The sequence below is a fragment of the Canis lupus genome, chromosome 5 (genome assembly GCF_048164855.1).
Source record: "Canis lupus baileyi chromosome 5, mCanLup2.hap1, whole genome shotgun sequence".
Taxonomy (NCBI): Eukaryota; Metazoa; Chordata; class Mammalia; order Carnivora; family Canidae; genus Canis; species Canis lupus.
In genome coordinates, this window is record NC_132842.1 from 603,831 (window position 1) to 622,780 (window position 18,950).

The 18,950-nt window shown below is 37.5% G+C and overlaps 1 protein-coding gene across 8 annotated transcripts in view; it reads left to right on the top strand.

The window, feature by feature from the left end:
* CCDC7 (coiled-coil domain containing 7) overlaps positions 1 to 18,950 on the top strand; it is a 391,847-nt gene that overhangs the window by 277,494 nt on the left and 95,403 nt on the right. The window lies entirely within an intron of this gene.

Below are 18,950 nucleotides of genomic sequence, written 5' to 3' on the forward strand. Positions count from 1 at the left end.
CCAGATCCTCAGGGTGGGCCTGAAGTCTGGATTTACAAAGGCAGACCTGGCACCAGAGTCTATAGGTCATATCTAAAGCTGGTGTCTGTGGGGTTAGCATGAAGTTGTTGGTATGAAAAAGTGGGACTGTAGTGCAGCATGCATCTTCAGGAGTCAAATTGGCACCAGGCCCACTGGAGCCTGGGTCTATGAATCTGTCTAGTGTTTGGGTCTGCAGAGGAAGTTCTGGAGCCTGGATCCATTGGAGGTAGTATGGCATGTGGGTCTGCTGTGACTGTCTTGGTAGTGGGGTAGATCTGCAAACAGTCCCTAGAGGCTGGTTTGGCACCAGGGTCCACTGCACTTGACTTTTCACCTGAGTCACAGGGGTGGACCTGGAATCCGATACCTTGGCCCATGGGAACAGGTCCAGAGTCTGGGTCTGTGGACACCAGCCTGATACCAGCTTCCAATAGTGTAGTCTTTGAGACTGGATCAACAGTACAGGCCTAAAGGTTGTGTCTATGGAGACCAGCTTGGTACCAGGGACCACATGGATTAGCCTGGAGTCCAGGTCTGCAGGCAGACCTAGAGCTTGAATCTGCTAAAGTGGGCCTGGCACTGGGATCTTTGGAGGTGGACCCAGAGCCTGGATCCTCAGGGGCCAACCTGGTACCAGGTCTCACTTTAGTAGGCCTGGTACCAGGGGTAGTAGTGAAGTCAGACACTCATTTCATTTTCTTTCCTTCCAGGAGAGCTCTTAAATACAAGGAAATCTCTCTTGACATAGTACTGCATAGGCTTGGGGAAAGGGTGAAATGAGTTAAGTGAAACTGTCTGGCCTCCCCTCTTTAGTGTGTCTTTTCTTATTTTTGTGCTCTATCCAGGTGCTATTATCTCTCATCTAGATTTCAGAATTCATATGAAGGTATTTTTATGTGTGGATGATTGTCAAATCATTGTTTCTGTGCATGGAAAAGGTCTGTAACCTCTTATTCTGCTATCTACTTTAACATTAATTTCTTTCTAGCATTTATTTTTTATTTGTTCTTAGAATTTCCACCTCTGTGCTTACATTGCCCATCTTTTCTTGCATGTTGTCTACTTTTTCTATTAGAGTCCTTTGTATATTAATAATATTCTGATAATTCCAATATCCCTGCCATCTCTGAGCATCATTCTGATGCTTTTGTCTCTTTAAACTATAATTTTTATCTTTTACTGTGCCTTAGAATTTTTGTTGTAAGTTAAACATGATATACTGGGGAAAGGAGCTCCAGTAAATAGATCTTTAATGATAAAGGCATGCAAGAAGAGAGAGTGTTTGATGGTCTTATTATTACATCTCATTCTATTTGTGAGCCTATGTCCCTGTACTATCAACTCCACCAGTTCTCCTCAGTTGCCCCCACTTCCGTGGCACTAGAATTTCTAGAGTGGCCTGGAGTTGGGTATTTTCATCCTCTTAGGTGGAAGACCAGAGAGATTGGAGTTGGGTATTTCCCATCATCCAAGGTGGTTAGATTCTAATAAAACTCCAGCAGATTTGGCTCTGGTAAAATAGTTTTTCCTGAGGGAAGGTCTTTTAAAGAAGAGCAGGGTGCTCTGGTATTTCAAAATGGTTACTTCTCTTATCCTTTTTTTGAAAACCAGAGTGGATTTTCTCCAGTATTCATTGTGAGAACCTGGTAGAGCTCCCTGAAGCAAAACTCACAGAAGTATGGGAGATCCACTATGACTGAGCACTCTCCTGGAGGTGTTTGTTTGTTTGTTTGTTTTTATCTCTCATAGCTATCCACACTAAGCTTCCACCAATTTATCAAATGCAGTTCAATTTTCTTGCCCCAGTACTAGGTCCCACAGAAGTTTCTACTCATAAAATTTCCTTCTGTTAAGCTCTGATTCTCTGTATGTGCCTCTCTGTCTCTCCAGTTTTGGAGACAGCAGGTTACCTGTGACTTTACTTCTATGAAGGACCTAAAAAGCACTGATTTTTCCATTTTTTTAGATTTTTACTTTATAAATGGAGTAACAATTTCCAGTCTCCTTATCCCAAAGCAGAAATTGAAAGTTTCCTTTTTTAAATTTCAATTTACCCCATATTTTGTAGATTTCTTTCTTGCATTCTTTTGGATTGATAATTTTTTCCTCTTGCTATTTTTTCAACTATTTTTTAAAGAATTTAAACTTTTCCCTAAAATATATATACCATAATAAAATTGAATAGTAAGTTCAAATGTGTTTATTAACTAGGTTTATTTATGAAACAAGATTTTCACACATATACTCAGAAAAAGTACTGTCTATATGTCTGTACTTTAACCATATAGTCTATAATAATTCATTGTTACTGTACTGTGGCCATGTGCTCATCACATTATAATACTGAGAGGAAATGCTGCTGTGTAGTTTCAATATAGAGGTTTTTAAATGTATAGTTTTTTAAGTGAATTACAAATATCTCTTGTAGTTCAGAAGTTGAAGGAAGCATTGAAAGAGATGCCAGAACAAAATATTCTAGAGCAACTAATACTGAAAATATCTTTAACTCATTTCTAAATTGCTTTTGTTGTGAAATATAACACAGGGTATTTCATAAGACTTGTGTATAAATTTTAACAATTATATTTTTAAAAACTAGGGCAACCTCTATGGAGATCAAGAAATAGAGTACTGCTTCACATAAAATCTTCAGTATATCTTTCATAATTCCATATCCTCTTGTGGCAATCACTATTTAGAATTTTTGGCAGTAGTTTTACTATTTCCCTTTATTTTAGAACAACTATATGCAATTGCCAATATTTGACCATTTCTTACCTGCAACAATGGCAAGTTCTTATGGTTCGACCTAACTGATTTACCATTTTAATATCCCCCTTGGACTCATTGTCCTTTCTTTCTCTGATCTCTTTCTATAAATAGCGATTATCACTATGATCTGAACTGTATTGTCAGCCAATGATTTTATTGGCTGAACTCAACTGGAAACCAAAGTGCAAGGGACTAATTGATGAATTCCATGTGTGTTGGCTTTTGGGGACTTATAGATAACTAGAGAAAATTGCCCATCTTTTCCCCCTCAAAATCTTCATTTTATTCTTCATCCATGTGATGAATTTATGTATTTAACTTAAGGAACATTAGGGTCTATTAAAATCCATTTGATTTCAGTCATCTGGAATTTAAGAAACAAATGAAAGAGGGGAAAAAGAGAGAGCCAAACCAGGAAACAGACTCTTAAGTATAGATAACAAATGGAAGAGAAGTGAGCAGGAAGATGGGTTAAATGAGTGATGGGTATTAAGGAGGGCACTTATTGTGATGAGCACTGGGTGTTTTTTTGTAAATAATGAATCACTGAATTCTATACCTGAAAGTAATATTACATTGCATATTAACTAAGTGGAATTTAAATAAAATCTTAGAGAAAGAAAAAATAGAATCCACATAATTACAGAATAGTATCAATATGGTCTCACTCCCATATGTAACCTAAAGCATTGTTCACCACCAGTATTCTTCATATAAAGTGGCAGAAGAGAAGAAGGGGAGTAGTGTGATAAAAACAATTAATGAACATAAACTTTGCTGCTACAGTTGCCACTTCTATAACTAGTTATGAAGGCAGTTAGTTACCATAGCTGTTTTTGCACATCACACTTCCATATTCTCATCTTTGCCACCATCTCCTAAATAGGATATATCTAGAGGTAGCCCAATTATTATCTTCTAATAATTGATAACTTGATATTTTTTTTTATTAGGTTGCTGCATTTTTCCATTATCATGACTTTTGTGCAAGGGAGTGTTATGCAGTGACTCAGTGAATCCCGTGGGTTCTGAATATAGTTTTTTTTGCCTTCACTAATTAAGACAAACTCAATTCCCTGTTGATTATTGGTATCAATCCTGTGACCAATCAGTAATCTCTTTGTCTGTCTATTGATTTAGTGGCATAGGGGTCCCAAATATCAAGAGGGCAATCACAGCTAGTAGTTTATTGGATGCGTGACTATTTCTTTAGTAGGACATTTCTTCCACTGGGCACAAGGACCTCTGTAATCCACTTAACGAAGGTCATTGGGAAATAATGTGAAAATTATTTAAGTGAGTTATTAGTTGTTAGGGATATAAGGTTAGGCTATGGAGTAAATAGGGCTGTATATTGGCATCTGGTCTAAGTCATACATTGTATTCTGTATATCAGCACTGCAGTGTTTCAGAATTCACCCAGCCATTTTACACTTTCATAAAAGTTACTGCTTCTGAGTAGTGGAGCTTCTACTGATACCAATAATTTTCATAGGTAAAACCCATTATTAAACATCATTTTCCACAAAACATGTCTCTTGTTGGAGATGATGTTGTATACAATACTATAGAAGTGGAAAAGATATTCTTCAAATTAATAGATAATGATACTGGAAGAAATTCTATAGGCAGGAAAAGTGAATTTGTACCTCAAATATATATCTAATCCACTGAGGGCAAATCACTGCCCTGTCTGTGGTAGAAAGTTTAGTGTAACCCATTTACCACTGGGTGGTTTCCTGTTCCTTCTGGAAAATGATGTTATATTGAAAAGCTCAGTTTTGTCCTATGCTCTTGACAAGTTAAGCACTCAGCAGTGTCAGAATCCAGAATTTTTAGTGAGGAAAACTCTGTATTATTAAGTCTCTGCAGATGTTTCATCATTGCTACCATGGCTTCTTGGTACTCTAGGTCCGTGAAATAAGCCCCAGTGTAGCAGAGGAGTAAGGCTAACTGACATTCATAGGACAAGGCATGTAGTTGAGAGATTACCCTTTAATAAATACCTTCTTGTGTACATTTTAAGAATAAATTACATCTTTATGCACTCACATCCTATTCTAGGGAGTCATAGACATACATGTCCCCAAGATTCTTGTCATTTTTTTCAATCTCTGTTTTCCCAAGTTCCTGACCACCTGGCCAAATCTATTAGCTTCTAACCCCAAATCAATGTATATTTAAATCTTAGACAATCTCTAGTTCTACATATAGGAGGCCCAGGATGTACTGCTCCAAGTTCTTCCCAAAAAAAGGATTTCTTGGGGCACCTAGGTGGCTCAGTGGTTGAGGATCTGTCTTTGGCTCAGGTCGAGATCTCACGTCCCACATCAGGCTCCCCACAGGGAGCCTGCTTCTCCTTCTGCCTATGTCTCTGCCTTTCTCTGTGTCTCTAATGAATAAATAAAATCTTTTAAAAAAGGATTTCTCTTTACTACTGTCTTGTGACTATAATACAATATCAAAAGGTTAATACATAAAATATATAAAAGGAACAAGCAGTCTAATACAGAAATTGGCAAAAGATAGAAATTGTGAAGTTGTATTGGTTGTCAGTATTAACAGTAGGAATATATAATGACTTAAAAAACCTCTAAGTATTTCAAAATATGTATCAATGGCATTAAATATTTGTATTTCTATGATTCTGAAGTATTGCAATATCTATATTTCCCCAGAGAGTTAACACCTTTTTACCTATCTTGGTCTCAGGCCCCTGTTCCTAACCTCCTATGTTTGTTATTATAAATATATTTGTACATATATATAAAATACATTTATATACATATGTATGTAAGTATATATTTTATTCCTGAATTTTTCTAGTTAGGTGAAAGAAAGGGGTGACTACTTGTATTTACTTCAATAATTTATTCATACATGCTAAATTTCTTACAAATTACAAAGATTTAACTAATGGTTACTTAGCTTTGCAATTTAATATGGAGAATCACCAATTTAATGAAATGAGGAAATAAATACGTCATTGTATTTCAGAATGCTTTTAGATTAAATGTACATAGATGGAGGCTTCTCTTTAATGTATTTCAAGCATCTATTTTGTAGATGAGAAGGTAGGTGCCTCAGATGTCAGATAAAAATCTTTTGCCAGAAAAAAAAAAAATCTTTTGCCAGTAGACTCTAACTCAAAAGATCATCCTCAAATTGAGAAACACATGATTGTCCAAGTGGAAGTGCTTAGTATATACAATATTAAAAATAACTTTAAGTCACATAAGTAAGTATTCATATTCAGAAAAATTAATTTGGAATATAGTTACAAATATATACCAAACTAACCAATTATGATTTTTATATGCAGACTTTTAAAACAAAAACAATAATAATAATATCAAACATTTGTTACATATTAAACATTTACTATCAAACAATAAGTTATGCATGCAGAGGCTCTATGAGGGAAGTATTATTATTATCACCACTTAAGAAATGAGAACAGTGAGACATGGTGTAACTTGCCTAAATATCATAATTAAAGATGGACTTCAAACCTAGATAATCTACCTCTTTATCTTGCTATGACCCAAAGAGAACTAGAGAAAACCTTGGAAGTATCTGATTGTATTCAACTTTGAACTAATGAAACTGTTTCCTCAATTTCTCATGCAAATCCTTCTTTTGCTCTTCCTTTCTCTTGCTATCATTTCTCTGTTGCTATCAGAATTTCTTACAGTTGATCCACAGTAGTTTCCCCTTATTTGGAGCTTTACTTTCCATGGTTTCAGTTACCCTAGTCTGGTAACCATGATCTGGAAGCAGGTGATCATTCTTCTGAAATTTAATCAGAAGGTCAGTAGTTGCCTAACACTAATTATAGTGCCTAAGTCATTCACCTCACTTCATCTCATCACTTAGCATTTTATCATTTCATCACAAAAAGAAGGGTGAGTACAGTATGGTATTTGAGAGAGCATTCACATTTACTTAACTTTTATTATAATATGTGGTTATAATTGTCCTATGTTCTTATAATTTATTGTTGTTAATCTCTTCTGTGCCTAATTTATAAATTAAACTTTATCATAGGTATATATATATATATATATATATATATATATGTAGGAAAACACATGGTATATATAAGGTTTGGTACTGCAATTTCAGACATCCACTGGGGGCCTTGGTACATACCCTCCATGGGTAAGGGGGTACTACTACACTTGTTATTATCAACTGCTGAGCCACCCAGGGATTCTCTGAGCCACCCAGGGATTCCCGATATAATTACACATTAAAAAGTTTCAATAATGACTAATAAACACTCAGATCAATGGAGCAGACTAGAAATTCTAGAAATTAGTAAAAAAATACCATATAAGGGCAGCCGGGGTGGCTCAGCGGTTCAGTGCTGCCTTTGGCCCAGGGCGTGATCCTGGACACCCAGGATCCAGTCCCACATCGGGCTCCCTGCATGGAGCCTGCTTCTCCCTCTGCCTGTGTCTCTGCCCCCCTCTCTCTCTCTCTCTCATGAATAAATAAATAAAATCTTAAAAAAAAAAACATATGATACATTAAAAGAAAACTGGTCATATAAAAAAATTGTTTACCAAATGGTATTAAGACAAATGGAAAAAATAAAATGTGAGATTTATATTTCCCCTGTTCAAAAGACTGATTTATATTATAGATTATTTCCATGAAGAAACAAACATTGAAATAAAATATAAATTAATCCCTCTTACTAAAGTATAATTAACATGGTGTTTTATTAGCTTCAGTGATTCAACAATTCTATGCATTACTCAGTGCTCATCACAATATGGGTACTCTTAATCCCCTTTGACTATTTCACTCACCTACCCACGTACTTCCCCTCTGGCAATCACCAAGAGCCTAGGTTTTTGTTTGTCTCTGTTTTTCTTTGTTTCTTAAATTCTGCATATGAGTGAAATCATATGGTCTTTCTCTGACTGACTTCTTTGACTTACCATTATACTCTCTAGATACATTCACATAGTTGTAAATGGAAAAATTTCATTCTTTTTTATGGCTGAATAATACTGCATTGTGTATATATCTATATCTATCTATCTATATCACTTCTTTATCCATTCATCTATCAGTGGACATCCCAGTTGCTTTGATATCATGGCTATTGTAAATAATGCTGCAATAAACATACAGGTGCATATGTCTCTTGGAATTAGTGTTTTCATTTTTTTGGGTAAATATCAAGTAGTGGAATTACTGGATCATAAGGTACTACTATTTTTAATTTTTTAAAGTATCTCAGACTATTTTCCACAATGATTGCACCAGTTTGTATTCCCTCCAACAGCAAATGAAAGTTCCTTTCTCTCCTCATCCTTGCCAATACTTATTATTTCTTGTATTTTTGATTTTAGCCATTTTGACAGGTGTGAGGTGATACTTCATTGTGGTTTTGATTTGCATGTCCCTGATTATTAGTTATGATGAGCAACTAATCATATGTCTGTTAGCCATATTCATGTCTTCTTTGATAAAATGTCTATTAATTTCCTCTGTCATTTTAAAACTGGATTATTTGGGGATTTCTTTTGGTGTTGTGTTGTATAAATTCTTTATATACATTGGATATTAATTCCTTCTTAGACACATCATTTGCAAATATCTTCTCCCATTTAATAGGATGCCTCTTTGTTTTCGTTGATGTACAAAATCCTTTTATTCTGGTGTGTCCCAACAGTTTAATTTTGCTTTTCTAGAAAAATATTTCTATACCTGAGTATAATTTCAAAGAAATTACTGCCTCTATTTTCTTCGAGGAATTTTATGGTTTCAAGTCTCAACATTTGGGCCATTAATCCATTTTGAACTTTTTTGTGTGTGTGATGTGAGAAAGCTGTCCAGTTTTCTCAACATTTGTTGAGAGATACTACCTTTTTCCCACTGAATATTCTTACATACTTTATTGTAGATTAACTGACCACAAAAATGTGGACTCTTTATTCTGTTCCAATGATCAATGTGTCTATTTTTGTGCAGTACCGTACTGTTGTGATTACTAGATTTGTAGTGTATTTTGAAATCTGGGATACCTCCAGTTTTTATCTTTTTCAAAATTGCTTTGGTAATTCCTGGTCTTTTGAGGTTTCCATACAAATTTTAGCATTATTTGTTCTTGTTCTGTGAAAATGCCACTGGTATTTAGATAGGAATTGCATTAAATTTAAAAATGCTAAAAAAAAAAATGCTTTGTATGGGAGGTGGAAGACTAGGGTCCCCAAATCACCTGTCCCCACCAACTTACCTAGATAACCTTCAAATCATCCTGAAAATATACAAATTCGGCCTGAGATTTAAAGAGAGAACAGCTGGAATGCTACAGTGAGAAGAGTTCACGCTTCTATCAAGGTAGGAAGATGGGGAAAAAGAAATAAAGAAACAAAAGGCCTCCAAGGGGGAGGGGCCCGCGAGTAGCCGGGCTGAGGCCGGGGCGAGTGTCCCCAGGACAGGAGAGCCCCGTCCCGGAGGAGCAGGAGCTGCACCGACCTTCCCGGGTGCAAAGGGGCTCGCAGGGAGCTGGAGCAGGACCCAGGAGGGCGGGGATGCCCTCGGGCTCCCAGGGACCTAACAGACACCTGCGCCCCGGGAGAGTGCGCCGAGCTCCCCAAGGGCTGCAGCGCGCACGGCGGGACCCGGCGGGACCCGGAGCAGCTCGGAGGGGCTCGGGGGCGGCTCCGCGGAGGGGGCTGCGGGGCGGGAGCAGCTGGGGGGGGTCGGGGGCGGCTCCGCGGAGGGGGCTGCGGGGCGGGAGCGTGAATCCAACAGCGCAGGCCCCGGAGCACAGGGCGCCGGGACACAGCCCAGGATCCGGCCTCCCCCGGGCAGAGGCCAGGAGGGCCCAGGACAGCAAGGACGCTCCTGCCCCAGCTGAGCAGATCAGCGGCCCGGCCCGGAGCCTCCAGGCCCTGCAGACGGAGAGCTCTGGAGCTACTGCGGGGGCTGACTCCAGGGCTCCAGAGCTGGCCCCGCCACTGCGGTTGTTCCTCCAGGGGCCTCACGGGGTAAACAACCCCCACTGAGCCCTGCACCAGGCAGGGGGCTGAGCAGCTCCCCCAAGTGCTAACACCTGAAAATCAGCACAGCAGGCCCCTCCCCCAGAAGACCACCTAGACGGACAAGTTCCAGGGGAAGTCAAGGGACTTAAAGTATACAGAATCAGAAGATACTCCCCCGTGTTTCTTTCTTTTTCTTTTCTTTTTTTTTTTTATTTTTGTGCTTTTTGATTTCTGTTTTCTTCCCCCACCCCTTTTTTCCGTTACTTTCTTTCTATCTCTTTTTCTCTTTCTTTCTTCCCTTTTTCTTTTTCTCTTTTCTTTCCTTCTTTCTCTCCTCTCTTTTTCTCCTTTTCCCAATACAACTTGTTTTTGGCCACTCTGCACTGAGCAAAATGACTAGAAGGAAAACCTCACCTCAAAAGAAAGAATCAGAAGCAGTCCTCTCTCCCACAGAGTTACAACATCTGGATTACAATTCAATGCCAGAAAGCCATTTCAGAAGCACTACTATAAAGGTACTGGTGGCTCTAGAAAAAAGCATAAAGGACTCAAGAGACTTCATGACTGCAGAATTTAGAGCTAATCAGGCAGAAATTAAAAATCAATTGAATGAGATGCAATCCAAACTAGAATTCCTAACGAGGAGGGTTAACGAGGTGGAAGAACGAGTGAGTGACATAGAAGACAAGTTTATGGCAAAGAGGGAAACTGAGGAAAAAAGAGACAATTAAAAGACCATGAGAATAGATTAAGGGATAAATGACAGTCTGAGGAAGAAAAACCTACGTTTAATTGGGGTTCCCGAGGATGCCAAAAGGGACAGAGGTCCAGAATATATATTTGAACAAAACCTAGCTGAAAACTTTCCTAATCTGGGAAGGGAAACAGGCATTCAGATCCAGGAAATAGAGAGATCCCCCCCCCCAAAATCAATAAAAACCGTTCAACACCTCGACATTTGTAGTGAAGCTTGCAAATTCCAAAGATAAAGAGAAGATCCTTAAAGCAGCAAGAGTCAAGAAATCCATGACTTTTATGGGGAGGAGTATTAGGGTAACAGCAGACCTCTCCTGTCACAGAGACCAGGCAGGCCAGAAACGGCTGGCAGGATATATTCAGGGTCCTAAAAGAGAAAAACATGCAACCAAGAATACTTTATCCAGCAAGGCTCTCATTCAGAATGGAAGGAGATGTAAAGAGCTTCCAAGACAGGCAGAAACTGAAAGAATATGTGACCTCCAAACCAGCTCTGCAAGAAATTTTAAGGGGGACTCTTAAAATTCCCCCTTAAGAAGTCGTCCAGTGGAACAATCCACAAAAACAAGGACTGAACAGATAGCATGATGACACTAAACTCATATCTGTCAATAGTAACTCTGAACGTGAATGGGCTTAATGACCCCATCAAAAGCCGCAGGGTGTCAGACTGGATAAAAAAGCAGGACCCATCTATTTTCTGTCTACAACAGACTCATTTTAGACAGAAGGACACCTACAACCTGAAAATAAAAGGTTGGAGAATCATTTACCATTCAAATGGTCCTCAAAAGAAAGCAGGGGTAGCCATCCTTATATCCGATAGACTAAAATTTACCCCGAGGACTATAGTGAGAGATGAAGAGGGACACTATATCATACTCAAAGTATCTATCGAACAAGAGGACTTAACAATCCTCAATATATATGCCCCGAATGTGGGAGCTGCCAAATATTTAAACCAATTAATAACCAAAGTGAAGAAATACTTAGATAATAATACACTTACACTTGGTGACTTCAATCTAGCGCTTTCTACACTCGATAGGTCTTCTAAACACAACATCTCCAAAGAAACGAGAGCTTTAAATGAAGCTGGACCAGCTGGACCATATGGATTTCATAGATATCTACAGAACTTTACATCCAAATTCAACTGAATACACATTCTTCTCAAGTGCACATGGAACTTTCTCCAAATAGACCACATACTGGGTCACAAATCGGGTCTGAACCGATACCAAAAGATTGGGATCGTCCCCTGCATATTCTCAGACCATAATGCCTTGAAATTAGAACTAAATCACAACAAGAAGTTTGGAAGGACCTCAAACACGGGCAGGTTAAGGACCATCCTGCTAAAAGATGAAAGGGTCAACCAGGAAATTAAGGAAGAATTAAAAAGATTCATGGAAACTAATGAGAATGAAGATACAACCATTCAAAATCTTTGATGCAGCAAAAGCAGTCCTAAGGGGGAAATACATCGCAATACAAGCATCCATTCAAAAAACTGGAAAGAACTCAAATACAAAAGCTAACCTTACACATAAAGGAGCTAGAGAAAAAACAGCAGATAGATCCTACACCCAGCAGAAGAAGAGAGTTAATTAAAATTCGAGCAGAATTCAATGAAATCGAGACCAGAAGAACTGTGGAACAGATCAACCAAACCAGGAGTTGGTTCTTTGAAAGAATTAATAAGATAGATAAACCATTAGCCAGCCTTATTAAAAAGAAGAGAGAGAAGACTCCAATTAATAAAATCATGATTGAGAAAAGAAAGATCACTACCAACACCAAGGAAATACAAACGATTTTAAAAACATATTATGAACAGCTATATGCCAATATATTAGGCAATCTAGAAGAAATGGACACATTGCTGGAAAGCCACAAACTACCAAAACTGGAACAGGAAGAAATAGAAAACCTGAACAGGCCAATAACCAGGGAGGAAATTGAAGCAGTCATCAAAACCCTCCCAAGACACAAGAGTCCAGGGCCAGCAGGCTTCCCTGGGGAATTCTATCAAACGTTTAAAGAAGAAACTATACCTATTCTACTAAAGCTGTTTGGAAAGAGAGAGAGATGGAGTACTTCCAAATTCGTTCTATGAGGCCAGCATCACCTTAATTCCAAAACCAGACAAAGACCCCACCAAAGAGGAGAATTACAGACCAATATCCCTGATGAACATGGATGCAAAAATTCTCAACAAGATACTAGCCAATAGGATCCAACAGTACCTTAAGAAAATTATTCACCATGACCCAGTAGGATTTATCCCTGGGACACAAGGCTGGTTCAAACTCATAAAACAATCAGTGTGATTCATCATATCAGCAAGAGAGAAACCAAGAACCATATGATCCTCTCATTAGATGCAGAGAAAGCATTTGACAAAATACAGCATCCATTCCTGATCAAAACTCTTCAGAGTGCAGGGATAGAGGGAACATTCCTCAACATCTTAAAAGCCATCTACGAAAAGCCCACAGCAAATATCATTCTCAATGGGGAAGCACTGGGAGCCTTTCCCCTAAGATCAGGAACAAGACAGGGATGTCCACTCTCACCACTGCTATTCAACATAGTACTGGAAGTCCTAGCCTCAGCAATCAGACAACAAAAAGACATTAAAGGCATTCAAATTGGCAAAGAAGAAGTCAAACTCTCCCTCTTCGCCGATAACATGATACTCTACATAGAAAACCCCAAAGCCTCCACCTCAAGATTGCTAGAACTCATACAGCAATTTGGTAGCGTGGCAGGATACAAAATCAATGCCCAGAAGTCAGTGGCATTTCTATACACTAACAATGAGACTGAAGAAAGAGAAATTAAGGCATCAATCCCATTTACAATTGAACCCAAAAGCATAAGATACCTAGGAATAAACCTAACCAAAGAGGTAAAGGATCTATACCCTAAAAACTATAGAACACTTCTGAAAGAAATTGAGGAAGACACAAAGAGATGGAAAAATATTCCATGCTCATGGATTGGCAGAATTAATATTGTGAAAATGTCAATGTTACCCAGGGCTATTTACACGTTTAATGCAATCCCTATCAAAATACCATGGACTTTCTTGAGAGAGTTAGAAAAAATTATTTTAAGATTTGTGTGGAATCAGAAAAGACCCCGAATAGCCGGGGGAATTTTAAAAAAGAAAACCATATCTGGCGGCATCACATGCCAGATTTCAGGTTGTACTACAAAGCTGTGGTCATCAAGACAGTGTGGTACTGGCACAAAAACAGATGAATGGAACAGAATAGAGAACCCAGAAGTGGACCCTGGACTTTATGGTCAACTAATATTCGATAAAGGCGGAAAGACTATCCACTTGAAGAAAGACAGTCTCTTCAATAAATGGTGCTGGGAAAATTGGACATCCACATGCAGAAGAATGAAAGTAGACCACTCTCTTGCACCACACACAAAGATAAACTCAAAATGGATGAAAGAACTAAATGTGAGACAAGATTCCATCAAAATCCTAGAGGAGAACACAGGGAACACCCTTTTTGAACTCGACCGCAGTAACTTCTTGCAAGATACATACACAAAGGCAAAAGAAACAAAAGCAAAAATGAACTTTTGGGACTTCATCAAGATAAGAAGCTTTTGCACAGCAAAGGATACAGTCAACAAAACTAAAAGGCAACCTACAGAATGGGAGAAGATATTTGCAAATGACATATCAGATAAAGGGCTAGTTTCCAAGATCTATAAAGAACTTCTTAAACTCAACACTAAAGAAACAAACAATCCAATTGTGCAATGGGCAAAAGACATGAAGAGAAATCTCACAGAGGAAGACATAGACATGGCCAACACGCACATGAGAAAATGCTCTGCATCACTTGCCATCAGGGAAATACAAATCAAAACCACAATGAGATACCACCTCACACCAGTGAGAATGGGGAAAACTAACAAGGCAGGAAACCACAAATGTTGGAGAGGATGCGGAGAAAAGGGAACCCTCTTGCACTTTTGGTGGGAATGTGAACTGGTGCAGTCACTCTGGAAAACTGTGTGGAGGTTCCTCAAAGAGTTAAAAATAGACCTGCCCTACGACCCAGCAATTGCACTGTTGGGGATTTACCCCAAAGATACAGATGCAATGAAACGCTGGGACACCTGCACCCCAATGTTTATAGCAGCAATGTCCACAATAGCCAAACTGTGGAAGAAGCCTCCGTGTCCATCGAAAGATGAATGGATAAAGAAGATGTGGTTTATGTGTACAATGGAATATTCCTCAGCCATTAGAAATGACAAATACCCACCATTTGCTTCAACATGGATGGAACTGGAGGGTATTATGCTGAGTGAAATAAGTCAATCGGAGAAGGACAAACATTATATGGTCTCATTCATTTGGGGAATATAAATAATAGTGAAAGGTAATAGAAGGGAAGGGAGAAGAAATGGGTAGGAAATGTCAGAGAATGAGACAGAACCTAAAGACTCCTAACTTGGGAATCGAACTAGAGGTGGTGGAAGGGGAGGAGGGGGGGATGGGGGTGACTGGGTGACGGGCACTGACGGGCACTTGACGGGATGAGCACTGGGTGTTATTCTGTATGTTGTCAAATTGAACACCAATAAAAAATAAATTTATTATTTAAAAAAAGTCTGGGTTTATTTCTGTACTCTTTGTTCTAGTGATCTATGTGTCCATTTTTGTGCCAGTCTGTTCTGATTACTACAGATATGTACTGTTGAGATGTGGAATTACGACACATCCAGTTTTGTTTTTATTTTTCAAGATTGCTTTAATATTCTGGGTCCTTTGTAGTTCCATACAAATTTTAGGATAATATGTCCTAGTTCTGTGAAATGCTGTTCATATTTTGATAGGGATTGCATTAAATCTATAGATTGCTTTATGTAGTGTGGACATTTTAAGAATATTGGTTCTCCTCACTTATGAGTGTGGAATATCATTACTTTGTGTTATCTTCAGTTATTTTTATCAATGCTTTTTGGTTCTTGTAGTACAGGTCTTTCACCTGCTTGGCTAAGTTTATTCCTAGGAATTTTATTCTTTTTGATGCAATTATAACTGGAATTTTTAAAGTTTTTATTCAAATTCCACTTAGTTAACTTAAAGTCCAATATTATGCTGAGTTAAGTAAGTCAATTGGAGAAGGACAATCATTATATGGTTTCACTCATTCGGGGAATATAAAAAATAGTCAAAGGGACTATAGGGGAAAGGAGAGAAAATGAGTGGGAAAAATTAGAGAGTGACAAAACATGAGAGGCTCCTAATTCTGGGAAACAAACAAGGAGTAGTGGAAGGGGAGGTGGGCAGGGGGATGGGGTGACTGGGTGACAGGCACTGAGGGGGGCATTTGATGGGATGATCACTGGGTGTTATACTATATGTTGGCAAATTGAACTTCAATAAAAAATATTTTTAAAAGTCCAATATTAATTTCAAGTGTACAATATAGTGATTTGAGAAACAAAAACAGATGAATATAGAGGAAGGAAAAAAATAGAGGGAAACACCCAACATAGTGTGTTGAAAGAAACACATCAAATTGGCAAAGGAGGGGGGAGGGAAGGAGCCAAGGGATGGACATATTGTCATTTTTTTCTTTTTTTTTTCTTTGAATAAATGTCACTTTTTGAGGCAAAAAAAATTGGCAAAGGAGAATCATATTTTTATTATTTGCAGAGTATATGATTCTCTATATAGAAAACTCAAAAGACAAAAAAATTACTAGAACTGATAAACAAATTCAGTAAAGACACAAGATACAAAATCAATGCACAGAATTCTGTTGCGTTTCTTTTGCAAAATGTATTTATTTATTTGTTTTAGAGAGAGAGAGCCCAAGAGAGATTGCAAGCAAGCAGGGTAGAGGGTAGGGGAGAGAGACAGTATCTCAATTTGACTCCCCAGTGAGTGTGAAGCCTGACACAGGGCTTGATCTCATGACCTTGAGATCATGACCTGAGCCAAAATCAAGAATCACACACTTAACCTGCTCCATTTCTATCCACCAATAATGAAGCATCAGGGAATTGATCCCATTTACAACTGCACTCAAAACCATAAGATACCTAGGAATAAATGTAACCAAAGAGGTAAAATATCTGCACTCTGAAAAACTATAGGACACTTATGAAAGAAATTGAAGATGACACAAAGAAATGGAAAAATATTCCATGCTCATGGATTAGAACAAATATTGTTAAAATGTCTATGCTACCCAAAGCAAGCTATAAGTTTAATGCAATCCCTAATAAAATACCATCAGAATTTTTCACAGAGCTAGAACAAACAATCCTAAAATTTGCTTGGCACTATAAAAGACTCTGAATAGCCAAAGCCATCTTGAAAAAGCAAAGCAAAGCTGGAGGATCACAATTCTGGACTTCAAGTTATATTACAAGGCGGTAGTGATCACAACAGTGTGGTACTGACACAAAATCAAATAGATAAATAAACAGAACAGAAAACCTAAAAATTATTCCAGAACTATATGGTCAATTGATCTTCATCAAAGCAAGAAAGAATATTACTGGGGGAAAGGACCATGTAGTTTTTATTTCCTTTTATATTTCCTGGTTGATCCATTCATTATGTAGTAGCATGTTGTTTAATCTCCATCTATTTGGGATTTTTCCAGATTTTTTTCCTGTGGTTGACTTCCAGTTTTATAGTTTTGTGTTCAAAAAATGTGCATGATATCATTTCAAAGTTTTTGTATTTGTTCAAGCCTGTTTTGTGACCTAATATATTATGGAGAATGGTCCATGTGCAGTTGAAAAGAATGAGTATTCTACTGTTTTAGGATGAAATATTCTGAATATATCTGTTAGATCCACCTGGTCCAGTGTTTCATGCAAAGTCATTGTTTCCTTGTTGGTTTTCTGTTTAGATGATCTGTCTGTTGATGTAAATTGGTGTTAAAGTTTCCTACTATTATTGTATTATTACCAATGATTTCCTTTATGTTTATTATTAATTGTTTTATATACTGGGGTGTTCTCATTTTTGGTGCATACAAATTTGCAATTATTGGATCTTCTTCTTGCATTGTCCTCTTTATATTGTATAGTGTCCTTCTTTGTCTCTCTGTACAGTCTTTGTTTTAATGTCTAGTTTGTCCAATATAAGTATGGCTACTCTGGCTTTCTTTGGACATCTATTTGCATGATAGATATTTCTTCATCCCCTCTCTCAATTTGCAGTTGTTTTTAGGTTAAAAATTAGTCTCTTGAAGGCAGCATATAGGAGAGTCTTGTTTTTTAATCCATTCTGATGCCCTATGTCTTTTGATTGCAACATTTAGTCTATTTATAATCAAAGTGATTACTGATACATATGTATTTATTGCTATTTTATTACTTGTTTTATCATTGTTTCTGGAGATTTTCTCTGATCCCTTCTTGTTCTTGTCACTCCTGGACAATTCTTTCCACTCAAAGAGAACCCTTTAGTATTTCTTGAGGGATGATTTAATGGTCATGAACCTCTTTAGTTTTTGTCTGGGAAACCTTACTCTCTCCTATTCAGAACAATAGCCTTACCGAATAGAATATTCTTGGTTGTGGATTTTTCCCCTTTAGCATGTTGAATATATCATGTCACTGCCTTCTGGCTTGCCAAGTTTTTGTTCAGAAATCTGCAGCTAGCCTAGTAGGTCTTCCCTTGTAAGTTAAGGATTTCTTTCATCTCACTGCTTTTAAGATTTTTTTTTCTTTTTCACTATATTTTGCCAGTTTAATTATAACATGTGTTGGTATTGGCCTGCTTTTATTGATTTTGATGGGAGTTCTTTGTGCTTCCTGGATCTGAATGTCTGTTTCCTTCCCCAGATTAGGTAAGTTTTCAGCTGTGAAATATCAAACATGAAAAATATGAAAATTTTATATTCAAAAATATCGCATCAATTATATTTTTATTACATATTGAAATAATATTTTGGATGTGTTTTTTAAATATTACCAAATATTATTAAATTTGATTTTACTTGTTTATTTTTAATAAAGCTATTATCTATTGTTACATATATGACATATTTCATTGCATTATATTTATGTGCAGTTTTTTATTGTTGGTTATGCCAATTATGTCTATAACAATGTCAATATCTTTGTGATAACTATTTTGACTTTGTAAAAGAAATAAAAATTCCCTTTTAATGTGCTATGGAATTGAATTTAATTACTTAAAAATTATAAGGAATTCCATGCATTAAAATATGTGGGCCTCACACTTTTGAGAAGATTACTTTGTGATTTTTAATTATTCTTTCCACTCTTTTCCTGACATATTTTGCTTATTGGTATTTTTTTCTGAAAGTGCTGATTTCCTCAAGATTTTAGATCTTATTTTCCTGTTGCTAGATGATAGATATGTTG